This window comes from Lepisma saccharinum, chromosome 12 (genome assembly GCF_977018435.1).
Source record: "Lepisma saccharinum chromosome 12, izLepSacc3.1, whole genome shotgun sequence".
NCBI classification, from domain to species: Eukaryota; Metazoa; Arthropoda; class Insecta; order Zygentoma; family Lepismatidae; genus Lepisma; species Lepisma saccharinum.
The window spans coordinates 47,416,338-47,443,734 of record NC_139240.1 but is presented as its reverse complement, the minus strand read 5'-3'; the positions used below and the strand labels follow the sequence as shown (position 1 = coordinate 47,443,734).

Below are 27,397 nucleotides of genomic sequence, written 5' to 3'. Positions count from 1 at the left end.
ACCATGCATTAAGTAGGATACAAACCCAGGAGGGTCTCCCCGATGACGCAGCGGTGGCGTCGTCGGCTTGTAATCAAGGGGTCCCGGGTTCGATACCCAATGGAGGCACATAGTGGTTCGGATCCCACATTAAAGTGTAGGTCGAGTCCCGGATAGCCTTACTGTTAATAAAGTGGACTTAAAACACCAAATCAAACAACCAACCAACAAACCCAGGACGCCTTGGTGTCGCGCTGAGGTACGCTAACCACTCCGCCACTAACGTTCTGCCATTCAAATCCCGAAAAGCTTTTGTTGCAGCAGTAGTAAAGCTGTTGCCTTGTAATCAAAGGGTCCTGGGTTCGATACTCACTTAAGGTGCATGTGCAGTAGTACAGATCTCACAAGTGGACTTAAACTATAACAAATACAGGGTGTCCAAAAATTAAGTATCTATTTCGTTGAAATAGTGATTTTGCTCGCAAGCTTCATTCATCGTATATGTTCTTTACACACTACTTTCAAAATGTTCATCATCTACATCACAACACGCTTCCCACCTGTCGGCAGTGGCGCTGGTGTTATGACGGCAGTAGCTTGTGTAATGCGGTTTCAGAACTCCTGCAATGCTGTAATGCAGTGGCGGCGATTGGATTCCAAAACGGGGGTCAAGGTGCCAAAACTGGGAGGGGGGGGCAAAGACAGTATATTTCCCTTTTTAGATAAGATTTAGCATAGTGAGGGGGCAAAAGTGGAGAAAAGTGGGGCAACTAACCCCCTAGCCACCCTAATTGCCGCCACTGCGGATGGATGCCATTGAAAGTAAAAGAGCTTGTTACAACAAAGAAATGTTCTTGACTGTACAAAGCTGTTTTTGAATGGTTGGAACGTAGCATGGCGTGCAATCGCGGCTATTTCTCATGTTGATCGATCAAAACCGAAACTTTGCATTTCGAACCCGGAACCAATCAAAGGAACATTACTCCTAGGTACTTGACTGTGCAAACCGATTCAAATGAGTTATTAGTAATTAACTTTGGATTACTATTACTAACACCTGGAAAAGTGTGTATGTACATAAACATGTATAAACAAATTACAACGAAATAATAACTCCTAGAGTATCATAGATTTCACACCTTACTACTTCCATGTCTGTTGCATCGCTTCGTTTTATCACTGAGAACCATTATGTCTAATTTCATTATATTACTTCAATGAATGGTTGTGATTCTGCCACAAAAATACAACACTTATCTGTTCCGATTACGTCATTTCGCGTTAACCAATGACGGTTCACTATGAGTTGTTGATCCACCTGCACGTATACGCCTTGAGTAGTATTTGAAAGTGTCTCAGCCACGGAGAATGAAACATTGAACATGAATGGGAAGCATTCGAAGTTCTCCTGTATACATTACGATAAAATACACTATTGTCTGCTTTCAGAGACGTTCATTGATTAACTTTCGCGTTCAATTTCCGCTCACTAATTATCTTTCCCTTTCTCTATCACGTGACGCCTTCCGCAGACAATTTGATTTCCGCAGACCCAACGCACCCTCAGCTAATTGTCATCCAGCGTTTGCAGAGAATGCACAAACTTGGTTTTTGGGAAAGCTTTCGATAATTTCTTGTATACCTGTCTAATTACAGGACTTTTGATGTAATTAAAAGCTAGCCTCCTCTGCTTTAATGTGGTTATGGGTTCACTTATCATTACTGAACTTTACTATAAATAGAGGAGTTTGTGTAATTAACAGTTGGATATAAAAATTACACTGTCATTTTCTGGATGTAGCAAAACCGACAAAGTCACTCGAAACAAATTTTATAACAAATTGTATTGTCATATTCTTTATCTATGATCAGAAGATTGACGGTTTAACTGACATTGAGACATACTAAATATGATAGGAACTTATCCTTATATTCAGGCAACCATAGACAAACAGACATTAACTGTGTCATATTGGTAATGAAGAAATGGGTTGTAAGTTACCATTCAGCGTGACACTCAGGTGTCCTGAAATTTTTATACATTTGTGCGACTATGTACCAAACATTGCACTGTCATTCTTGGGACATGTGACTACAAAATTGAAGTTTTTAAAAGTATATAAATCTTTGCTCCTGAAAATCATTCTGGATCCATGATCAGAAAACTGAGTTTTCTTTAAAGTAAGAAACCAAACTTCTAAAAATGTCTTTGTTACTTTCTGGATCTGTGATCAGAAACTGATTCACTTCGTTTAAAATTGATGACAATTGCATATTTTTTTAAAAAATGCACTGTCATACTTCATCGGAAAACTGACATTATTTCAAGTGACATTGCCTATACAAATGCACAATCATACGCTTTATCTATGAACACAAGATTGACGTTGTTTAAAGTAACAGAAAACATATACCACAAAATATATAGTGTACGTTTTGATGGATTGATTGATATGGTTTATTTTACTTTGCATTTCTGCCTCTTTGGGCTAATCGGAAAGTCGAGGATGAGTAATGATACGATGAAATTGATGAAGGGACAGTCACAAACACACATGTCCAGGCCAGGATTCGAACCCGACATCCCTGATGTCGTAGCGGGCTGTGACCACTTCGCCACGGAGGTCAGCTAGTATACGTTTCGGTAAAAATACATACAGGGTGGTCTCTTCCCCCTTCCCATTTAAAAAAATGGACGGCAATTCAAAATGGCGGCCATTGTTGTTTTATGCCCCAAAAGGTGGGCCCTCATACCCAATTTTGATTGGTGTATTCAAATGTTTCATTTTCCTTACAACTTCTGATATAATAGGCTGTACTGCGACTTTTGGACCACCCTGTAGATAACTTTAAAGACACTGTATACTCTTTCCCAGTTATCTCTGGAGCAGGCGAACGAAATCTAGTATCTGGGCAAGTAACGATGCGAGACGGCTCCACCAATGAACACGTGGGAGGTAATGGGATTGCGTGGAAGGGGGAAAGCGACTGCAGTAGCCAGAATTCGCAGCAGTGCTTCGCTCTGGCCATTCTATTTCCCCTCTCCCTTCTCTGCAGCTATGCGCGGTCATACTTCAGAGATAGCCAGGATAGAGTATAGGTGTGGAATTAGGATACATCCGTATGTAATAAAACTTCCTCTTTCTGAGAGGAACATCATTTGCGGAAAATGTAGTTTTCAAGGCGGGTTTTTGGCGTCGTGAAAGGGTGGAAGAACTGGAAAGTGAAGGAAGAAATTGCGAGGCCTTTCCGTAGACGTTTACCAAGAGACGAGATAAGAGTCTCAGAGTCAACTGACGTCTCTCTCAAACATCCACTCCTGGAGAACTGTCCTTTCCGAAGCAGTCCCTGTCTGTTTCCTCAGGGATTTTCCGGACTCCTTCCTCGTCCACTCTGTATACCACCGTTCCTAACTGGCTGTAGAGTCCCTCGTAGAGACAAAGGGAAATCCTATGACTTGTTTGCGTTTGAGGCAGTGGTCAAATTGGGCCGGTATGACATACCGGAAGTAGATTAAAATGCCAAAAAGGCACTCCGGCAGTAAAATTTAAAAATTGGCATTATTGGAGCTAATCGCACAATTATCTATGCAAAGGCCAACAATGTACTCACTCATCCCTCCCTATTTCTTGCACTTTTGAGTTGTACAGTGATCCATAAGTATTACCAAGCAAATTGTCCACCACCACGTTTACTCCCTTTGTTTTATGCAATGAGAGCTTCAAGAACTGACGCAAAACACCAAAACAATCTGGTTACAACTTCTGAACCAGTAGACGTAAAAATACAGTCATTAAAAATACGTAGTCATGGACAATTTGCTGAGCAATACTTATGGATTCCACTGTACCATACAGCACTCTGCGCTCTTCCCCAACCCTGCCGTCCACGGCCTAGCGCTCCTTGCGGTTCATTAAAGTAAACTTCGCTAATAAAAATTATAGCATTAACTGTTTGTCCCATTAACAAGTATTTGGTTTGATTGATCAAAATTATTAAAAATGTTATACGTAAGTCACGTGGTTTATCTGTTTACTTATCGTAACTGCTCACACAACAGTTCTGATTTCGATTCTTGTAGTCGTGGATTGAGGTGTAAACACAAACTCTTTCGGTTCTTACTGTACTGTATAAATATTTGTTTACCGTCCAGTTGGTATCACGGGATGACTTGTGCGACATATTCATTTTGCGTGTAAGTGTCGTAAGTGAAAAATGAGTTTAGATTTGCGGCTAAGACGGACAACAAACGCGATACAACTGAAGTTGAACTTCAAAACGTTAACAACTTAAATACTGAAAAAAGAAAAAGGTTGTATCAAAAGACAGGTCTGTGCGTACGAGCACAGTAATTTATATCCAAGTCGGCCTCTGATTTGAGGTCCGTCTATTGTAAGTTGGATTTTCATTGTTGCTTTCGCCGAATCCTTATGGTGACAATGGAAAAGTCTTGAACCATAATTAAATGGTGGAAGTCAGACTACAAGTTTGCTTTGATTTTTACGTTTTTTAAGAAGTAACTGAATTGCTACTAGCTATGACAACGACGAGACCGCCATTCTCTTTCAAGACTTTTCGATACCCGGTGGAAGCACATAGTGGTTCGGATCCCACTTTGAACTGTAGGCCCAGTCCCGTTTAGCCTTACTGTGCATAAAGTGGACTTAAAACACCAAATCAACCAACCAATCTTTCAAGACTTGTCCAGACGACACCTAGTCTTCTAATCAAGTCAGTATTTATACTGAAAAAATGGTGTTCAAGCAACACACCAGTTATCTGTGGTATAATATCTCAGTGGCGGCGATTGGGTTCCAAAACTAGGGGGGTAAAGTGCCAAAACTAGGGAGAGGCAAGGACAATTTACTTTCCGTTGGTAGATAAACTTTAGCATAGTGCGGGGGCAAAAAGTGGGGGGCCACTACCACCCCTCGCCCTTCCCCTAATCGCAGCCACTGTCAATAAGGTTAAACGTTGACAAAAAAGTGGTGTGAACCTTCTGGAACAACTGTTTGTGTCGCTTTAACGCTATTTTTTTACACGTAAAGAATTGTTATTACACTCATTAGCAATTAATAAGAACAATCTGCGATAAGTAATAAGTCGAGAATAAGGAACCGAGATTATATTTCAGAGTAAATTAATATATTTTAGCATATGGGAGTCTCTCCCGCCTTTAAAGCATCGTAGAAGTAGATTTAATTGTCGTCGAGAGATGGGGTTTGCTTTTTTTTTCTGAAACACAACATTCTTACGGGGAGTGAAATTAATACATTACCTTACAACTAGCCCATTTGAATTTAAAATCAAAATGGTAAATATGCGATAACGCCCGGACACTTTTAACTCATTTATTTCCTTAATTTTACCACTGGTACTTACCTATTTTGCCTTGCGGAACATTCTTTAAGGTGAAGTTATGCCTTTTTCCATAAAATGCTGTCAACTTTTCATATTACGATTGATTATTTGTCTTACTTGTTCCGCTTCTGTAATAGACAATATGGCGTTCACTCGTCACGGATCATCACGCGTCGTGCTTGTGTTTTGTCGTTTCGGAGTGGGTATGCAGTGTTTCAACCTTCTTCACCGAAAAATACCTAATTTCGTGTTTATTATGTCATCATAAACCATTGACGGATAGCCCCAAAAAAACATTCACGATAGCCCCACAAACCATTCACGATAGCCCCAAAAACCATTCACGATAGCCCCACGGACCATTTCCGGCAGGGTTAGGTTAGGCTGGGTTGGGTTAGGTAAGCATAGTTAAAAAAAATCTCGTAAGGAAATTGCACGTTTGGAAACACTGCAGATATCGCGTGACTTTCAACACTCTCGCCATCTGCACGCACACAATGGAAACAACGGCATAATGTGGCAGGTAATGCCAATTTCTTACGTAAAGAGTGATTAATTCTTGTTCGGCAGCATTCAAAAACGAAGTTTTTACTTTCCGTGAAAGAAAATACCTCCAAGAACGTCCACAATGCTAAAGAAACTCATTTCAGTAAGTACTTTCTCCTGTAAATTTGAAGAAATCCGTCCGGGCGATATCGTACATTTACCTTTAAAATAATAAAATTTTGACATTTTACACATTATTGGCAGAGGGAAAAGGCCGCTAAAATAAACTAAAGAGAATTAAAAGAATCATAGGTGTAGCTCTATTATGTTACTATAATTATGCGAAGTCGCGTTGTACATAGGTGAATACTGCTTGCCTTTTATAGCTATACTTTGATTGCTTGAGGTAGAATTTTAAAAAATGCACCTAGGAAAGCAATGTATCCATAATGCTGAAAGTTTTCAGAAATTCGATTTTAGTGTCAGTCATGTGAACGCTGATTGATTCATTCATTGATTTATGATTTGATTTATTTTACCTCGCTTTTCTGCTACTTTCGGCTGATCTCAAAAATGAGGACGAGTGATGGAATTGATAAAGGCATACTCGTATGAACACCCATGCACGAGCTGGGATTCGTACTCGGGACCCCTGGCGTAGTAGCGTGCGGTGCTAACCACTCCTGTGAACGCTGAACACTTGAGATTAGCAGGGAAGCATAACGAACTACACTGTTGGATATTTAAACTTTCCAGTAATTCAACTCTGGTGACATATCTTTCCGCGACGATGAGGATGTTATTGATGAAGAGAGACTCGCAAGGAAAAGCCCATTCACACGGGAGGGCTCGAAACTGGGACCTTCAGTATCTAGATCGTCAATCCAGTACTAGATTGAGACAACCCGACGTTTAGACTTCCATAGTGCAAATAACTTTTGATTCCGACCGTACAATGGTCCCCAAAGATTGGTCATGAAAGCTGAGGTATAGCATTCCCTAGGGATACACTACAGACCCAAGACTGGGAAATTATGATTCATAATGTCTTGCTCTACAAGGATTACAAATCCAGGAGACGCTACGTCCTCCTAACGCAGTTAGCTGCAACCAGCATTGAGGAATTCCCAAGCGAGATTTCGTTACCACAGAGATCGTAGATTCTGTTCTCCTTCCGGATCTGTAAGAAGGTCTTAATTTCATTTCCAGAGGACGCGGGACTCCAGTGTCTAAGCTTCTACAGCCTTGAACCTCGGGGTTAAGTCCTTCCTCTGCTTCAGCGAATTATTCAGCAAGATTCGTCAATTATCTCAATATGGCGGGCAACACCATCTTCAGCTTTCAATAAGATCTCTCTTGGGTCGCCTTAAGCCTTCTGTAACCTGATTATTTTATCCAGCACGTTTCGCTTAGTCGCGTCTGGTTTGTTGAAATAAAAGGTTAATTCTTGGGAATTAGGTTTAGAGTCTTTTGTTGTTGGATTGCTACACTGCCAGAAACGTTTCTTAATTCGTTTGTTCATATACGTCGTGTCGCCCCAGTCGAATCTGATCATGTCCACATTGTAAACCAGCAATGCAGCATCTGCGCATACATTAATCTGTGCCATACATATAATTCCAACAATCTGGAAGAAATTTGCTGTTGTAATTATGAAAATTAATTATTTTGTTACTACTTTCGGCATTTTAAAAATATTTATAAAAGGTACGTTGTATCAGTCAACTCAATACAGGATTGCCAGTGATAAAATTTCATTGTATTTGTGTGAAGAACAATAAATACAATTTTATTGGAAGCAATTTCTATAACATTTCATTTCAAATTAGAGAAAAGTATAAATCCCACAACAGTGACCAGTCAGGACCTGGTCATTTGTTACCCTGTTAACCTAACTGAGAAGTCCGATTTGTGGTAATCCAGCTCTGACCAGTCAGAGGCCCTAGAGGACCAGTTGAGGTGCGTTTCAAAGTTTGTATTGTGCAATAAGATTTCAAAAGGCAGTATTCGAACAATTACGGTTAACACGAGGATATAACACCCAGTGACACCCAGTGACTATTTCATTTAGTTGGTGACTAGCCAAGTGTCACCAGTTACAAGCATGCAATACATTTGAAACAATTTGATTCAATACGATACAAAGCCGATGACGAAATTTGCAGAGAGGCATCCTTCAAAGGATCCCCCGACCAGAACATCATTTCAAGAAGTCTAACTTCTGTCATTCATGAAGGCTTAATAGAGATTAGTGCTGGTCAGTGTCGGCGATTAGGGGGAGGGGCAAAGAGGGGCAGTTCCCCCGTCCCCATACTTTTTGCCCCTGCAAAAATTCTGTCAAACACCTTGTGTGGTCATTGCTACCCAAAACAAAACTTCTCGGTTGAAAGTCTAAAGAAAATCAAACCTATTTTTCATACGGATTAATTTTTGAGTCTCTTGCTAGTCAGTGGCTAGAATGAACTGATAAGAGAAGCAGAGAAAAAAATAGATTGATTTGGTCTATTTTATATCCGTTTTCTGCCACTTTTGGCAAATCGCGAAGATAAGGATGAGTGATATGATGAATACTCATAAAGAAAAACCCATTGCCAGGCCGGGATTCGAACCCGGGACTCCTGACGTCTTAGCGAGCTGTGATAACGATTCCACGGTGGAGGTCGGCAGATAAAAGGAGGATAATCGGATAGAAAGAAGATGAACAAATAGAGACAAGAGAAGAGAAACATAGAAAAGAAAAGAGAAGCGAAGAGAAACACAGAAAATAGAAATAGAGACAAAAGAAGCCGAGGAAAGAAAGAGAATAGAAGCGAAGAGAAACAATGAGACTAGAAAGAGACAAGTGAAGCCGAGGGAAAAAAAACGAGAAAAAGGACCGAAGAGAAACAGTGAGAATAGAGCCGAGAGAAGAAAATTGAAGAGAGGTGAAGATAAAAAAGAAGGAGAGGGAATAAAAATAGTGTCAAGAGATGCCGAGATCAGAAAATGTGTAGAGAAGCGAAAAATAGAAACAAACATTTTAGAAATACAGTTAAAAGAAGCTGAGAGAAGAAAAGTTAAGAGAAGCGAAAATAATAAAAATATAAACAGAATAGAAATAGACTCGGTAACTAGAAAAAACTGATAAAAGAGAGAGGGAAATGCCTTTCTTTCCTTATGCTTCATTCTGAAGTGAAACGTTAGAGGAAACCTTCAAAATACAAAGCGCTGAATATAGAAGAAACGAACGGAAATCTAAACGCATGGAGGAAGGCCCACAATATTCCTGTAATAGACCCGAATTACCAAGAGCTCTAGTGGTAACGTCTACTTTGAACCATCGGTACGCCTGTGCCAGTGGAAGAATTAATTAGGGGAAAGTTTCAGAGTCGAGCCTTATTCAGCTTGAGAGATGGGAAGAAGAGAGATTTTGTTCCTTTCCCGGTTCAGAACTTTCACGAGGAAAGCAAATATTCTAATTTTAGTTGTATTATCCATTAGTACAGTAGTATTAATTCCCGAAATAGACAGGTAAAAGGCATTTAAAACAAGAAAAATTAAAAACTAACATATACCACAGACACACACAAAACATACGGTCACATTCAAAATGCTAGAAATACATTCTTTTGCAAAAATACACTATGTGTGCTAAAATAGACGAAGTATACAAATTAGATAAAAAAACAACTTAAGAAGTGAAAAGAAAAGAGAAGATAAATTGGGAGATAGAAGATAAGCGGAGATACAAAAAAGTCGGAAGAGAAGAGAAAAGAAGACAAGAGAAATTGACACAAGAGAAGAGAAGCCAAGATAAGTGAAGTGGAGATCAGAGCACAGAAAAGAAATAGAGAAAAGATAAGAGAAGCGGAGAGAAGAAAAGAGAAAATGGGGAGATAGAAGAAGAGAACAGTGACAAGAGGGAATCATGTAAATTAAAAGAAGTGATGATGAAAAAAGAGAAATAGATAAAAAACCGAGAGAAGAAAAGGAAGAAAGAAGGCAAGAGAAAAAAAGAGAAAATGGGGAGAGGGAGGAAGAATCGGGTAGAGAAAGAAACAGAATTAGATGGAAAAGATGATAAAAGAAGCAAAGATGATAAATAGAAATAGAGACAAGAGAAGAAAAACACAGAGAAAGGAAACAGAACCGAAAGAAGAACAGAAAGGAGAATGAAAGGGTTCAAGAGAGAAGAGAGATGAGGCAACGAGTAGACAAGAAAACGTTTATTCTAGATTTGACACTGCTCCAGAAAGTGCGGGGGGGGATTATAGGGGGCGATTCTGGCCCCCAATAATCCAGAAATATATTTTTTGTGCCCATGATGATCTTATTTAACATAGTTGCAAATAGCCGAAAGTGGAAGAAATACAAAATTAACCAAGTTAATACAACAATCTTATACACTTCAGTCAAAACCTCAAAGTTACGTGAGCTGATCGGAATTGGACCTACAGTTTATGGTGGGATTCGAACCCTAGACAGCTAGACAGGCTATCAATTCAATGTAATCCTCTCTGGTGGTGTTTGAAGCAATATGCTAATATTATAGTCTCCGTGTGAAAGCTTGGAGTGCATAAATAATACAAACGCCTCTTGCAAATCAATTCTCTCCAAGGGAAAGCAGATACGCCATTCAAGAGATGAGTTCCTTGTCAACGCCATCCAGCATTCCCTTGGATGCTGAGGTATTCCTCTCAAACTTGCGAAGTTTCGCATACCTCGTCCTTAGCTGACTCTCCATGAATTTCGTTGAGGTATAATAGAGTCGTGGAAGAACAGGGAGATGGGGGTGGATCGTCTTGCCGTCAAGTCTCGAAATCCGAAAAGCAGCGGAGGGTGGGGAAGATTGACGTTGAAATTGTCTTTGTTGTCGGTGACGTCATTCCAGGCACGTCTGAGAAAGGCAAGGGCCGTTTAGAGAGACGCATGTACAAGAATAGAGAATAGGACATTCTTCGTCTCCAGAATGAAGATGCGCGAAGATATCTTCAGTGCAGATTTTGATGGACCGTTTGGACTATTTTCAGTTTTCTCCTTCTTGTCACGGTGGACCTGCTTGTGAGGAATGCCCCTGTTTCTCCATGACTCCAAGGTTCACCTGTGCAGGCAAGAAATCCACATATGTATAAACATGAACGAGTGTGATATTACAGCTTCTGTTTTTTACATTTAATGTATAAAATCTTAACCTCTCCTAATTGGCCACTTTAGTTACTTTTTACGACACTAAGGGAAATATAGAGTGAGATATCAGCACGCCTAACTCCAAATTATGCGCAAGGAGAAGAGATAAATAGGAGAGAAGCGGAGGGGAGAAAAGAGGAATGAAGGAAGAGAAGATAATAAAAGAGATATGGAGACGATAGAAGACAAATGAAAGATGGGAAACAAAGAAGTAAAACTGAAGATACGAAAAGAAACAAGAGAACAGTAAGAAGTAAAATGGAAGGGGAGTTGAGAGAAGAGATATAGACAAAATAACAGCAAGGGAAAGAGAAACGAAGTAAAACAGAAGGGAAGATAAAAAAGAGACAGACACAAGCGAACAGAAAGGAAAGAAGGGAAACAGAAAAAAATGAAACGGAAGGAAAAAGACAAGAGAACAGAGGAAAGAATGGAAACAGATAAAGAGTAAAATGGAAGGGAAGATAAGAAAAAACGACAAGAGAACAGAAAGAAGTAAAGCGGAATGGAAGATAAGAAAAGATACAGAGATAAGAGAACAAAATAAAGGAAAGAAGGGAAACGGAAATAACTAATACTGAAGGAAAGAAAAGAGAATGAAATGGTTAAGCGTTGCTTCGCAAGGCAAGCAAATTCCGAGCAACTTCGACTTCCGATGCAGAGCGCACCACGACGCCAGGGGTCCCGTGTTCAGTCCCGACCTGGCCATGAGTGTTCTTTGCGGGTGACCCTTCGTCAATGTCATCACTTCGCGATTAGCCAAAAGTGGCAGAAAAGCGAAGTACTAACTTGTCAAAGCTCTTGAGTAGTCTTACGACGGGCGGCCTACACGCTGGCAATGGGAGCGGGGAATACGCCGCAGATCAACCAGACAACAGCGGTGGCACACAGAGTTATGACGTCGCGGGAGGAGGTGCTGCTCGCACCCCGTTTTAAAGGCTGCTGTCTTTCTTATCGCGCTTCCCCGCTCCTCACTTTCCTTGCCAGCATGTAGGCCGCAAGCCGTAAGACTGAACAAGAGCTGCAGCAAAGATGTATTAGCTATATAACTTTAGTCAATAGTACAGTCCATGCATTAGGAGTGGAGTTAATTTACGGATTTCGATATCACGCGTCTCGCTTTACTCAGTTCTCGGGAACAAAGGTGGCAATTGGATTCAGCTCAATCGTCTCCCTGAAGACCTAGCAAACGGGCTTTCACAATTTGCTTCAGTTGTTCGGGGATCCATTCACCGACAATATAGGGGTTTAAGCGGACGTATGTTATCTGCTGTGAACACATACTTTGAGCAGGCAATTACAAGATAAGGCAGCCGCTGCAGGTGGTCATCAGGCGAAACAGAAGAGGCACGTACTCCTGATTCCTGACTGTGGCTTCTGGTAGTCTGCAGTGTTGCCACATGAAGAAAAATTTCGCTTTTGAGGCCAAATTTTGAGCCAAAAGGGAAAATGGAAATGAAGAGAAATTTGAAGACATTACACTTAATAGCCCTATCTCCTTCGCTGCTGATGCAAGGAAATGACGTTCAACCTAGACGAATAGCGGTGTTCAAGTTCAGAAGGTTCACCAAATGCCTATCTGCTGCCTTAAACGTTCATTTGATTAGTTACACCATAATAAGTACCTAAATGAAATATTCTACTTAAGTCCAAATTTTAATTGTTTCAAGGCATGTAATTAGTAATAGCTTCATCGATTAATATAATGTTATTAATTTTAAGCATTAAATTGAATCACACATTTGATAAAAACGAGAAAGAAAAAACATGTTGGAATATCAAACTGAAACGTATCGACCGCTCGTTGGGTGAAATTTACCCAGGCACTTTCTACAGCCCTGCGAGTGGAACTAAGGGACTGACTGACTATTTGTGGGGAACCCTAATAAATAGAGTCTACAGAAACAATTCCCATATTATAGACGAACCAATAGACATTATACGAACAGAACTTACAAAAATTACGGAAGAGGAACTTTTGCGTGTCAATCAAAATTTCATCAAAAGATGCCAATAATGTGTGAATGCAGTTGGCCACAACTTCGAACAACTCTCATAACACGGGTTAGAACTCGTTATGCAATAAATATAATTGTCTGCATGCTAAAGATATGTGCGTAAAGATAAGCGGGACGTCACGGGTGGAAAATGCCGACATCCGCGCCATGCAGCGACCTCTGCAGTCACTCGCTACCTCGGCCCAGAGCCAAGATGAACGAACACACTGTATAAGAATAGCTGACTTCAATGTTAAAGTAACACAATTCTCACGGAATATAAAGTATTAGTGCTTTATCACTTGAAAACATGTCGCTTTTAATAGAACTAGTGAAAAATGAAGCGTTCTCTAACAAAAACAGAAGAGAATAACAGGGATGATATTAAAAAAAAATGAGACGAGAAGAGGAGAAAAAGATTAAAATTGACGAAGAATAATAAAAATCCCAATAGGGAACAAGATTGAAATTTATGAAATGAAAACTGAATAAGCAAATAATAAGAAAGAAAAAAGTGATGATATGACCACCTCATCACCACCTCCAGAAATCAAACCAGTTCTCCCGCTACTAAATGGAATAAAGTGACTCGTGTTAAAAAGCATTTATCATTTTTAAAAAAAATATCTTGACCTACTAATGTAGATGCTGCTTTGTACATAGTGAAACATGAAAAAAAAAAAACAGGAACAAATGAAGAGCGCCATCTCTTGCTTCTTGATGGAAGCAAAATCAATTAAGATCCCCTTTCACCAGTTGTTTACCACTGCTGGAACTGATCAGTCTAATTAAACGCGACCCTTATCCATAATTAAAACACCTCCACGTCATTCATGAAACGAAATAAGTCTGTGGAAACTTAAATCAATCGGAATTCTCACTTCCAGCTTGTTTTAGTATTGACTTAATCACAAGACCATTGCTCTCATGGTGTCCGAGTTAACATCGTGCTTCGAAGAAAGAAAATGAGAATTCATAGTGTTTTCGAAGTTACAGATATCGTTGTGGTACAATACTGTTGAAGAAAATTTTGCCTCAGTGTCAGTTAAACTCAAAGAACATATACAATAGCCTAGTGTCCTAATTGTCTTCATATATAGACATTACAAACTTTTCCAGCCATGTAACTACAATAGTAGTCCAAAGATGTCATTAGTAAGCTTATGATTCTATTTTTCTTCACTGATGCACCAATAGTATATTATTTTGTAAGCTGGAAAAATTAAGTGGAAGAAATATTATGCTCAAAAGTGGGTATTATCTATTTAATAATAGTTGTCATATGTCTCACCTTGACACATATAATTAAATATTTCGTAATAATCAATACTTTTCTTGTTAATAAAGTATATTATTACTCATGTGATACAATTTTAAGTTCTTGTATTTTGTGGTATTAATGAATCATAAGTTTTCAAAGTGGAGAACACTATTTCACTATATACGTAAATTGATTTTTCTTTGTTTTTTCGAGTTATTGATTTTTGTAAAAAAACAAAAAACAATAAAATAACGTCTTTCAAAAAAAATACCTATTGATAAGAACAAGAGAAGTACTTTTTCTCAATTAACCTTTTGTTGGAATAAAAAGGTTTGTTAAAAATGTCGCGATACATAACCTACAAATGATGACGTTGCACTTAAGAAGTTGTTGGTCTAGCACATTTAGCTATAATTTTTTTTACCTCAAGTGTGGTCACATATTAGTTCAGCCCTTTAAACGTTTTTGCGAATTATCACAGTGGAATTAAATTAATATTTGACCTTATTTGATTTTTGTTATTTAACGTTTCTTTTATTACTCTTTTTATAATCGCGACGGTAAGGATGAGTAGTTGGTGACATAATGAAATTGATTACTGGACACTCACAAAGTGTATGATTCGAACCCGGGATCCCTTTTCCACAATGAATAAAACGGTCTGAAATACTTAAGATTAGCTTAAAAATAAATAATGTATGAGTAAATACGAATTCATATGCAATTAAGTAGAGATGAAACATTTCCTTATGAATATTTGAAGAATCTGTTACACATAAAAGCGCTTGAAAGAAATTGGCAATTACACTGAGATAACCACAGCTGTCTGTTCATGAACTAAGCAGAAAGATATGCGAGTGTTGTTCTCACTGCTCTTCCTGTCTCGCATATACCTGAAGTTTTACATGCGCAATCTTTACATAAATGTGCTACACAGTTTAAGTTTTGATGCAACATGTCCCGCCAAGAATCGAACTCAAAATAGATTGATTGATTTGGTTTATTTTAATTCGCTTTTATTTGGCTAATCGCGACGAATAACATGAGTGATGGTTAGGGAACGGATTTTAGGACATGAAATCAAGTAAAATGAACACACTTTGTTGCATCTTATCCTGAGATTAGCACTTTTATACCCTTTTTACCTCCTCTCTGATGCTTCAGCACGTTTTCATTTTTCTTCTTTCATGTTTCGTTAAAAAATTGCACAAAAAATAAAAGTTTTTCACTCTTCTTGAGCAGCTACATAAAATCCTATAGTCTCATTTTGTAGAGCAGAACGAGAGCTGTAAAATGGTATAATATAATCATTGCAGCCCCAACAATTCCCAAGATAATGTAGCAAAACCCAAGAGGAAAAACACAAACTTCAACGAAACCTATTCAGCAGAACCACAGTTCTCTCTGCGGTCCGCGCGAATTATATACAGAAGGCGCAGAAAAAGCGAGCATTGAATAAAGGCATTTTATCAGCCCTTCTTTTCCACATTTTTGAACCTTTTTCCCCCTTTCCTGATCATAATCTTGCACCTTTAAATCCAAATCCTTTCCCTAGTGATTATTTAATGAAATCGATGAAGGGACGTTCCCAAACAACACCCATCCCATGCCCAGGCTGTGCTAACGACTCCACAAGAGAAATCTAACTCAGGAATCACAGATCGACAAGCGGATAGTGTTAACCATTTCACTATCAACGGGGCATGTTTGGTTTAGTGTATGAATACTTTTTTCGAAATTTTCTGTTTCCAAATATTTTTTTACAAGAAAAACAGGAGCAGAAAATAAAACATACATTTTCCTCACGCAAACAGTTTTAAATTCGCTCATGAAATGACTCTCTTGGCATCAAACGCTTCATTAATTTTGTAAACACAACGAACTGTTTTCAAACGGACGTGTTTCTTCAGTTCGATAGTCAACAACAACCGCGTGGATGGTTACGCGCGATTCTAATTTGGAAGTGGATACTCTGTTTTATTATAACGAGATTGGTATAGTTATCAATGGGTCTTGCCTCATAGAGGATTCAACGAACAAAAGTCTCTCTATACGCAGCATGTATGTGGTTTAACATTCTAAGCTTAAGTTCTTCTTGCATACAGAGGTCATAAACCTGAAACCCTTTGACATGTCTAGTCTGAGCAAGCCGCACAGTAGGAAAAGAAATGATTCAGATATTTCCACACACTTTACGCACTGGTCTAGTCGTTAGAGCCACGCGAAGGACACGGATTGGAGTCTCTCAGGTGGAGATTTCCCCTAATAATACTCCAGCATAAAGCGTCTCTGAGCTTCATCCAGCTTCCAATATACACACCTTTGGAGTAAAGGCGAGCGGAGCGTGGTGCCGATCACAGAAACCTCCACACATCCAATGTGTCTTTATGGCACGGTGCATTGCACAAATGTATTTGCTCGATAAAATATACTGCGTAGTTTAGGAGGGGCTGGGGGAAAGTAGAAAATATTTGGACTTCTTTAACTATCGTCATCCTATGAAGACATAACACTTGTGTCATGTACACACTGCTAGAGCATATACTGGGACTAAAGCTTGAAAACAATATATATTGCGTAATATAAGAGCAGAGTGTGGACGATGTCCATAATATTGTTAAAACAAAATGCTTGATACTACTCTAAAACTTTTGTAATCATTTTTTAACCGTTTTTAAAGCTGTGCCTAAGATTTTGGTTTGCATTGAGATATTTTAAAGAGAAAACTGGCCATGATCCCTCAGCCCCTTGAAACTGAGAATGCGAACTTATAAAATCCTACATTGACGGTTTTTCAGATTTTGAAAGAATTTCAATTTCGTGCTTTCATGCCATACTTCACCACATAATCATCGAACACAGACTTTTCATTCAAAACATTAGGTTTATAACCTTTTATCACGTAAGTATATCAGTGAGTTTAATTCTTTCCCGTTACGTTGTGCCATATATTGCAATTCTACAATTGTACATTTAACTCTAGTTGCAATACCACCATTGATATTACCACACCAACACTACTACCACCGTGACGCAATGGTTATTAAAACACGCTACGACGGTAGTAATCCCGGGTTCGAATCTCGACAAGGGATATCATTACCCACCCTCATCGTCGCGATTGGCCAAAAGTGACAGAAAAGTGACGTAAAATAACCCAACTCAATCACTCCAACTGCATCTTGGATGTTCTCCTTGTTCCAGATTTTCCGACCTGCCCACCCTAAAAAAAAATTCTGGGCACGGACCGGGCCTGATTGCAGATTCTGTTCCGAGCCGCGGTAGCTCAGTCGTTATGGCGTCTGACTACAATGCGAGAGACCCGGATTCGATCTCCGACGGGGGAGAATCGTGATTTTTGTCCACTTGTTCCGGCTCTAGCGCCCACCCAGCGTCGTATAAGTGGGTACCTGGAGGAAACTCCGAGGAGTAAAGGCAGTCAGGATCATGGTGCTTATCACAGCACCCCCACCTTCGGCCGTGATGGTCCTACACGCCATCTTTTACTTTACTTTTGCTTAAAGAGAATTCATTTGCAGTTCCTGGAACTTTAACAACCTTTCCAGAACACGATTTGTTTTAAGGGCATGAGTAAAAGTCAGGAAATAAAACAGTCAATTAAGAGTTCAAGTTATATTAAACAAACTATATTCAAATCCGGTATAGAGAAGCATGACCATGAATAACAGTCTACTTGAAACCTAACGCCATCTTGTTAGTGGTTGGCTGTACTTGACAAGAATTTCAATCCGGAATTAATATCCGATGTGCTATGGACTGTGGAAAGCACACAAGGGATGTTATCCACGAGAAATGGGTTCATTTCCCGCTAAACGTAATCCGTCGCAGAGTAAATTAGTAGAGTCTAACATTCTGCAATGGTGTGGAGTTAACTCGCATATAACCCCTATTCCTGTGCACTCAGTACTAGATCATACGCAACATATTTATGAAGGTATCAAGTCAGAATCCCTAGACAAGTGTAAATATTACTTTATTCTTTCGATTGTCGTTGGTTTCAGGTTCCTACGTTTAATGATAATGATTTTATTGCATGTAATATGTATGACAGTGATCACAATTGGCTGGCCGCCATATTGAAATTCAATATGGCGCCCGACAGAGGGCTGGCTAGACGGCCAGGATTTTAAGGGAAAGTCTCTCATGTAAGTAATATGTCCCACGTTCCGTAATGTTAATTGTCCCATATTTTAAAAGTAATATAAGGAGTGACGTTCGCTGAATGCACCTAAAAGTCAATCTTTCTTCCACATAGTACACCACAATTTTGCAGACTAACGAGGTTTTGGCGCCTCCTTGCCCTGCAATCAGGATAATCCTCTGTAGGAATTGTGTCATCCATATGTCTTTGTGACTGTTCGTTCATCAATCTCATCGTATCACAATCAGTGGCGTAGCGTTATAGTACGCCCGGCGTTCCCAGATTTAAAATTTCAAAAATGCTTAAATGCTGTGAATATAAAGTAAAACGTGACTAATTTCATATATGTTTGACCTTCATGGCATTATAATAGCTATTTTTCGCGATCCGCTTGCAACGCTCCACTCTCAACACTCGTTCTAGCATCTCTTCTCAATGCCTTTCCCGGCCGGACGCCGAGCAGGTTCGGCGTACAGGACTCCTATATTCCTTGCTGCCTTTATGGAGGGAAAGCTTCCATTTCTACAGCACGCGCGTAAATAGGCTCTCTTACGCCAGCGTACGATAGGTCTACCGTGATTGGTTCATGTGACCCTTCCTGCATTCTGAAGCAGACGACAGCGGCAGAATTCCTACCCGGTTCTTCGCTCTTCGCGCTCATGCAACTCGTGCTGTGTGATGCTACAAATCGCAATATTGACTGACGTGACTTTACCAATCTCAAATATACTGCTTCTTAATGGCCACTGCATTGTGTAATTTATCGCACGAACAGCGATTGTGTATTAGAAACTAAAAGATCAATACAGTTTTTGTCAAATAAGTTGGTGAAGTCCTCGTGATAGAAATTCAGCATGTGGCTGCTCTACCACTTAACCCGCAAAGCTATTATTTTTTTATTGTATTTTTTCGTTATTATCTAACTACTTAATATTGTGTGAATGGAAATGTTTAGCATTCATTTGAAAACTCTTAACATCGAATGGTCTCTGGAGAAAATTATTTTAAAATGTTTATCAGCATTCTCAAGATGTAATAAACAGTGGTCTGAATTACTAATCGGCACTGTTACGTCAGTAGAGTGTACGATATTTGGATCATCTCCTCTGCTTTTCACAGTGCGCCAAGACGACAGAGGTCCCTGGTTCGAATCCCGGCGTGAGCACGGGTGTTCTTTGTCAGTGTCCCTTCATCAATATCATCACTCATATTCATATTCGCAATTAACCAAAAGTGGTAGAAAAGCGAAGTAAAATAAACCAAATCAATCAGTAGTTGGATCGCCCACAACAATGACGTCTACTGTTGTGCAGAGGCACTTGTGATTCAGGTAGGTTTTTAATGACTTGCGTCATGCAGAAAGATATAAAAAAAGGTATAGAACACCAGAGTTCAAAACATCTGTGGCATAGTGAGGTATCTAATGTTCTAGCTAAAACATGCAATGATGATGTTTTATTGAAAACCCAGCTTACTTCAGGTAAATAATACCTGTGGCGACTAATACCATGGCCGACTCTTCCTTCGGACTTGGCGTTCCCACCCGAAATGTCCATGCTACGCCACTGATCACAATTCATCCCCCATCGTAAAGATTAGCCAAAAGTGGTAAAATGACGTAATTCAATGATTCAATCATCAATACACAAAAATTTATTTTATCCGCCCGTATACGTGTATCTGAATGCCTAGCATCAACAATTTTTATTTTACCGGCGGGGTATATTGTGGAAGCAGTTTGTGACCCCAACGCTTCTCTAACATCCTCTCAAAATGTCAACACCATCAAAAATTTTCACGAAGATCCAATTTATTGCCATTTTAGAGCTAAATTCACCCTTACGCCCATGAATACGAATTCACCTTCCCACAGATGGAAAATTATGGATAAGCCCGTCTTCTTCACTCTTTCCAGTTAAAAGTGTTATCCGAACCACTGTGCGTCCAGCGATAATCGAACCCGGGACCCCTTTATTACAGGGCAACGACGCACTAACTTCGTGCATCAATATTATACACTAATGTTTAGGGTTCGGATAGTTATGTATTTAAAATACCTAAAATATGCATGCAAATATGCACTAAAAAGTACAAAATATGCCAATTAATATGCACTTAAAAAACACCTCTCAGTCGCCGCAAAAAAAAAAAAACTACATGTTGTAACGTGCATTTAATGCATACTACAATTTTGGGTGTTGGTTTGGCAGGAAGTAACAGCCAGTAAAATGAAATGAATCTTGCCAGTTATTCAGCACTGGGAGTTAAGATTAGAAACCTTCCTCCACATCTGAAGGCTAAACTCTGAGATGGCAGTAGCTTAGTATATCACACATCCCGGGCAGATATAACTAGAAGGTTATGCATCTGTGACTGACAAGGCCTTCCTCCTAGAATTAGAACTGTTTGCGAAGATAGCCACCAAAACCGGAAAGAGCATACTTCTGACTGACAGGCTGAGTAATTAGGCAAGGTCCACAATAAATTATAAATACTGAAGATTTGAGAGATAGTTATGTTGTGTGTGTCGAAACGCTGCCCTAGCTGTTATAATGTTGGAATTTCAAAGGTAAGGTTACAAACTAAGTTTAGTGTTTGCTGCAGACTTAGATGCTCTCTTTTGTTATACAACTCAACTGATATGATTGGGTTAGAACATAGCTTAGGATTAGGATACTAACAGCTAAATGTTGACGAATTACATGTTAATAAAACAATATTGTTTCGAATTGTGAGTGTCTCTAATGTTACCCCGATCTACTGCCCTCAAGAAATGTCCCTCTCTAGAAGAGCGGCGTTTCAATGTAAACAGATATTTGTTCTTTTCCAGCTTCCACAATTTAACATGTAATAAATATAAAAATTAAAGTTCTAAGTTCTTCCACACACTCTTATTTACTTTACACTGCCGTTTTATAAATTAAGAAAAAATTGTATTTCTTACAGATCATGATTGCACTTGATCACATGTCATCTCAAATTTTCAACTTTGAAACTCCTGTATTCGGTAAGAATATTTATATACTTAGAAATAAACTCTCTCTACTTCACAAGATACAATTGGGTAATCTTTTAAGGCAACAAAATCTGACACGTAAAGTTCAAGATCATCTGTGGCTATCCGAACTAAAGCGACGAATTTAATATGCTTAATAGAACACTTTTTTTAAAAAAAAAAATGAATGAAAAATATTTTAAAATCATTACAAATGTTCCGATTTAAGAATGCCAAGTTTGATTTACGCAACACTTCTTGCGATTGGGTTGGTAACACTGTTCTTACAAGTTCCTTTATCAGTGATTGTTGCAGCTTAGTTGACATGGAGCCTTACACGCAGGAACAACGAGTTTTGATAGTGAAAACTCCTTACGCGAATGGCGAGTGTTTGCAGGTATCTTCGTGCAATCCTTGGACGTAAAAGTGCACCTAATGAGAATACAGTTCGCAAGTTGATCAAGAAATTAGATCAAACAGGTTAGACAGCCAGACATTAAAACACAGCGCTCTCGATCTAGCCGATAATAATGTTCGGGTCAGTTATCTTTCATTCTTAAATCGGTACATTTACCAGTTATAATCATGTAAAACTATTTGCCATTTTGTAAATATACAGTATTTTGTTAAGCATATTAAATCCGTCGCTTTTATTGGGACACCCTATATATACTGTCCATGTTGTAGGTTTTCTCTCAAAAAGAGAAATTGTCTACCTCGTTCTCTTGTAAAACGAAGTGGAGAATGAACAGAAGTGACGGAAGGAAATAGTTATTTATTTTAGTAAGAAGACCACACACCTGAAACAGACGAAAATACAATTTTAGTAGTGGTTCTTGGCTCTAAATATTCAAGAATTTTATGTAGGTATAGGATTTAAATTATAACACCATTAAGCCTTGTTTCCATGATAGGAAAAACTCAATGTGCTGACCAAGGCAGAAATTTATTTTATTTCAAAACATAAATTAAACGTAACGTTTCACCCTTCTAGAAAGGTTTTCTTCAGACTCTGTACCAAGTACATATGAAACAAGGTACAAAACGGGAAGATATATATACACAAAAAAATCACTCCCCTCCAGACACAAGATTATTAGAAAGTTGTTACTGAAACATTCCAGCAGGTGGCCTTCCCTTGTAAACTGTACTTTCACCTGACAGGCGAATTGCCTAAACATTTCCTTTCATCTGGAAAGTGGTTGGACTCTTTATCTCACTCTCTTTTTCCTTTCTTCCTTCATTCCTCTTCCTTCTTCTCTCCTCTTTCACTCTTGTCCTTTCCACTCTTTCTAACATCTTCTTCCATTCTTTGTTTATCTTCAGTCCCCCATTCCAGTTCATTGTGTCTTCTTCTTCTTTCTTCTCTATTTCCTTGGCCTCCTTCCATTTTTCTCACTAGTATTCTCTTCTCCCTTCCTATCTGCTTAGCCTCATCCCACTCTATGTCATGTCCTGTTTCTCTCGTGTGCTTAAATATCGCATTTCTCTCTCTCTTAAGTCGTACATCATCCCTATGTTGTTTCAATCTATCTTTCAGCCTCTTTTTCGTTTCTACTATGTACACACTCTGACATTTTTTACACTTCACTTCGTAGATAATCCCTTCCTCTTCCTCTTCTCTGTTTTCCTTTTTCATGTTTGCATTCTTCGCTTGTTTCATATGTACTTGGTACAGAGTCTGAAGAAGACCTTGCTAGAAGGTTGAAACGTTACGTTTAGTTTATGTTTTAAAATATAATAAATTTCTGCCTTGGTCAGCATTTAGGTTTTTCATGATTTAAATATGAATTTATCACAAAACGTGTAAAATGTGCATCCAGACCCTAGTAATATTTGTCTAAAATAAAACAAAAGGTACACTTGTCTAAAATAGCAACTGGCCCGTACAATAGTGAAATATGGTCTGGCGCTTGTATTAAACAGCGAAGTCCGTTTCGCATTCGTCTCTCTATGGTAGAGTTGGAATTCCCGTCTCATCTCTCCTGTCTCATCGCCTTTAATCAGGAAGCAATGTTCCGGGTTTCCGGAACACGTTCTCTGGAGCAAGCACCATCGCGTCAATGATCAATAAGGATTCCTAACCCTTTTTCTGTAAACTAACACCGGCGTTTTTTACGGAGGGAATAGCAATAACTTCAGAACAAGCCATGTCAAAGCACAGTGGAAATACGATGTGAATTCCAATAGTCAAAACATCCACGGGACGAAGTGGATTTCCAATTTCATGCCTTATGAATAGGGCAAGGTATTTGATAATCTTCCGTCCTTTTGTTAAAAGATGGTTGAAAGATTGCTCGAATATGTAAAAAAAAGTGTCTCATGAAACAATTTATTCAACTTCTCTCGCCAAAGAGAAGGTATTTTGTGCGGCACAAAATATAAAGCAAGGAAACTGTGGTGCAATGTTGTTACTTATGACATGAATCCCTTCTTTGAATTTAATCCACTTTATGCTCCGAGGCTAATCGGTACTGAACCTAGGATTTAAAGTAGGATTCGAGTCACTCCACAGGGAATCTAACCCTTAACGCCTTTATTACAAAGCAACAGCTACAACAACACTACTGATGAGGATTACATAAAAATACGATTATCCTCTGACAGTGTCGGCGATTAGCGGGGACGGGGGGCAACTGTCCGTCTCCCTTTTTGCCACTTTTGCTAAACCTTACTACCAAGGGAAACTAAACTATTCTTGCCTCCAAGTTTTGGCACCATGACCCCCCCCCCCAATTTGGAACCTAATCGCCGCTACTGTCCCCCTCAAGTGGGTGTTTCGATTTTATAAATTGAGTTACAAGCGGGTTACCCGAACTGTGTTCGGGGTTGCAATGTGTAACGTTAAGCGGGTTGCCCGAGCTAGGTTCGGGCAGGAAAGTTTATTCCAACTTCAGATCGGGTAACGCGAATTGTTGTCGGGTATTGTTGTGTACACTATGCGGAATCCGATGCGCAGTTGTTTTTGAGATAGAGAGAGAGGGAGGGAGAGAGTGCGAGAGAGAGAAAGAGAGAGAGTGAGAGAGAGAGGGAGAGAGAGTGAGTGAGAGAGTGAGTGAGAGAGTGATCGTGTGTGTGTGTGTGTGTGACTTAAACCTAAATTTGAATTGAGACTACTGCACACATAATTTAAAGTAAATCGTATGTTGAATCTTAGACCCCAGTTCAGCGAGGCCCCAGTCCGCCCCTGTCCCAGAAGGCACATGGCTCTGGACAACATTATAACATTAACATTACATGTCTTGTAAATGAACACACAAACATTCAAGCGAACTGTACAAAACTGTACAAAACGAAATGTATCTATGTATGTACTACTGTATATCCATTTAAAGAAAATAATTCCCCGGATCTGAAATGGATCTGAAATGCACAAAAAGCCGCCAAATTCAAATGCCCAAGCACAACTCGGGCTCCCCGCTTAAGGGGTTAAGCAGTGCCTTGAAAGCACATATAGGGCCTCCTCGATGGAGTACTGGTTACGTCGTCGTCTTGTAATCAAGGGATCCCAGGGTCGATACCCGGTGTGGTTCTTGTTACTCTTTAAGCTGTAGGTCCAGTCCCGATTAGCCTATCTGTGCATAAAATGGACGAAAAACAAACTTGAAACTTCAATGAAGGCACATCAAGATTGTGTAAGTAAACCCCCTTCCCCTTAAAACATTCTCGTTCTGGCCTGTAGTTGAGATGATGTGACCAGCACCACTCTCCTCAGCAGTATCCACTGATTAGGGGCTGATTGCGTTCCAGAGCGCAGAGGTATTGTGGGGAAAATTCCCACCTGAGATTACCCAGCCCGGGAATCGAACTCGGATCTCCCGCATGGACACGCCTTCGAAACTGAGCCACCGCGGCTCCGCAGGCTTAAAGGTGGCTGATTTTCAATGTGGCAAAATATGTATTTTGTATGTTACGTAACTTCTCTGTGGTGGCCGAACGCTACTCGCGATCTCGCTATCGGGTTGGAGTCAGGAGTCAAAGGTGTTGATGTGTGAGCGTTCTTGCATCAATTTTCATCTAAGTAGGTATTGCATCCAGATGCAAGGACGACACTTTGAACACCTCCTTTAACAGGTACGAGTGTACAATAATTGTAACGTAGAACATACTAACGTTTGTTAAAGTAAGTAGAATGTTCAACGTCTCTATTTGAAAGTCTTAATACTGGTCGGAAAGGAAGATTCTTATGGACTTTCTCACGAAGTAGTTTCTTACTATAAATGCAATCAGTTCTGGTTGATTTAATTTCTATCTGCGAGCAATAAGGCACTAAAATCGCGCCCACGCTAGAAGAAAGAGAAATATAGAAGAGAGAGAAAGAGAGAGAGGCAGGAAGGGAGGAAAATATGAGGTAAACGGTGCATAACAACTTGAAAATTCAATTAGATTGAAACAAACATTTTGGCAACAACTTTCCCTCCTTTTTATTTCTTTGCTACCTAGGTACGTGTAATAATAGCGAAATTGTCCTATGGGACTGGATTTTTGATTCACCCTGTATATTAAAGTTACTACTTTATTAATAAAAATCAACACAGCACCCACAATATTAACTTATTATGTAAAACATATTAATTCCATATAGAAAATATGGAACTGCACACACACACACACACACACACACACACACACACACACACACACACACACACACACACACACACACACACACACACACACACACACACACACACACATATATATATATATATATATATATATATATATATATATATATATATATATATATATATATAGGGTGTACCATAAGTAATAGCGCAAACTGACACAGTTGAAAGTACACGATAATAGAAGCAAAAAAGTCTCAGAAAATAAGAGTAGATGAAAATTGATGCAAGAACACTCACACATCAACACCTCTGGCCACGAGTCCTGACTCGAACCCGATAGCGAGATCGCGAGTAGCGTTCGGCCATCACAGAGAAGTGACATACATCCAAATATAACTATAGTCAAATGCAAGGACAGGATTAGGCAACTTACCCCTTGCTACTTTAACTATCTTGTACACTGAACGGCTGAAGGAAACTACCTTCATCCAGTCTGTTTTCGACAATGTAATTAATTGATTTGATTTGGGGTTTTAAGCCCACTTCTTGCACACGAAGGCTAATCGTGACTGGACCTACAGTTTAAAGTGGGATCCGAACCATTATGTGCTTCTACCTGGTATCGAAGCCGGGACCCTCCACAATGTATTTAAATAATTAATATTAATAGATATAACGGGTGTCCCAGAAGTCTTTTCCTGATTCCAAACTTTATTCATATCCACTATATGCAATGTAGAGATGTGAAAGTGCTGCCAAAATGTTGAAAAACTAACCAAGTTTATTTGTTGCAGGTGAGTGTAGTGTAGTGTAGCAGTGTCAGTGCCAAGGAATGCGGAATTAATGCTCTCGACATCGGGTGACATCTTTCCATACAATGTTTCTTGGACTTGACAGGATTTGGGAATGAAGATAAATTCCATTTTTTTAAATACCAACTTATTGATGGCAGATATTCAAGACGAAAGAATTCTGTACATTTGAAAGTTCCTCTGCACTGTTATTGGTGACCGGGTCTCGAGATACCAGAGGACATGCTGAGCTTTTTCCTGATTTGTGAACATTTTCGGTTTTCTTGGCACTGACACTGCTACACTACAGCCACGTTACTGAAAGCTGCAACAAAAAAAACTTGGTTAGTTTTCCAACATTTTGGCACCAGTTTCACATCTCTACCTTGCATATAGCGGATATGAATAAAGTTTGTAATCAGGGAAAGACTTCTGGGACACCCGGTGTATATATATATCATGAATCGAAACAAAAACATCCTTATGCTTCGTGCCAACATAATTCCATTCCTTAAAACAATGCAGGCTGTAGAACAAAAGTGATTGAAAGTGGTGGCCAATTTGCCTACTAATTATCTTTGCCGTTGACTGTACGTACTACACATTGCCCTCTGTTTATTGTTATTTT

The 27,397-nt window shown here is 39.3% G+C and overlaps 1 protein-coding gene across 1 annotated transcript in view; it reads right to left on the bottom strand.

Moving 5' to 3' along the window:
• LOC145996465 (PDF receptor-like) overlaps window positions 1-27,397 on the bottom strand; it is a 327,859-nt gene that overhangs the window by 299,926 nt on the left and 536 nt on the right. The window lies entirely within an intron of this gene.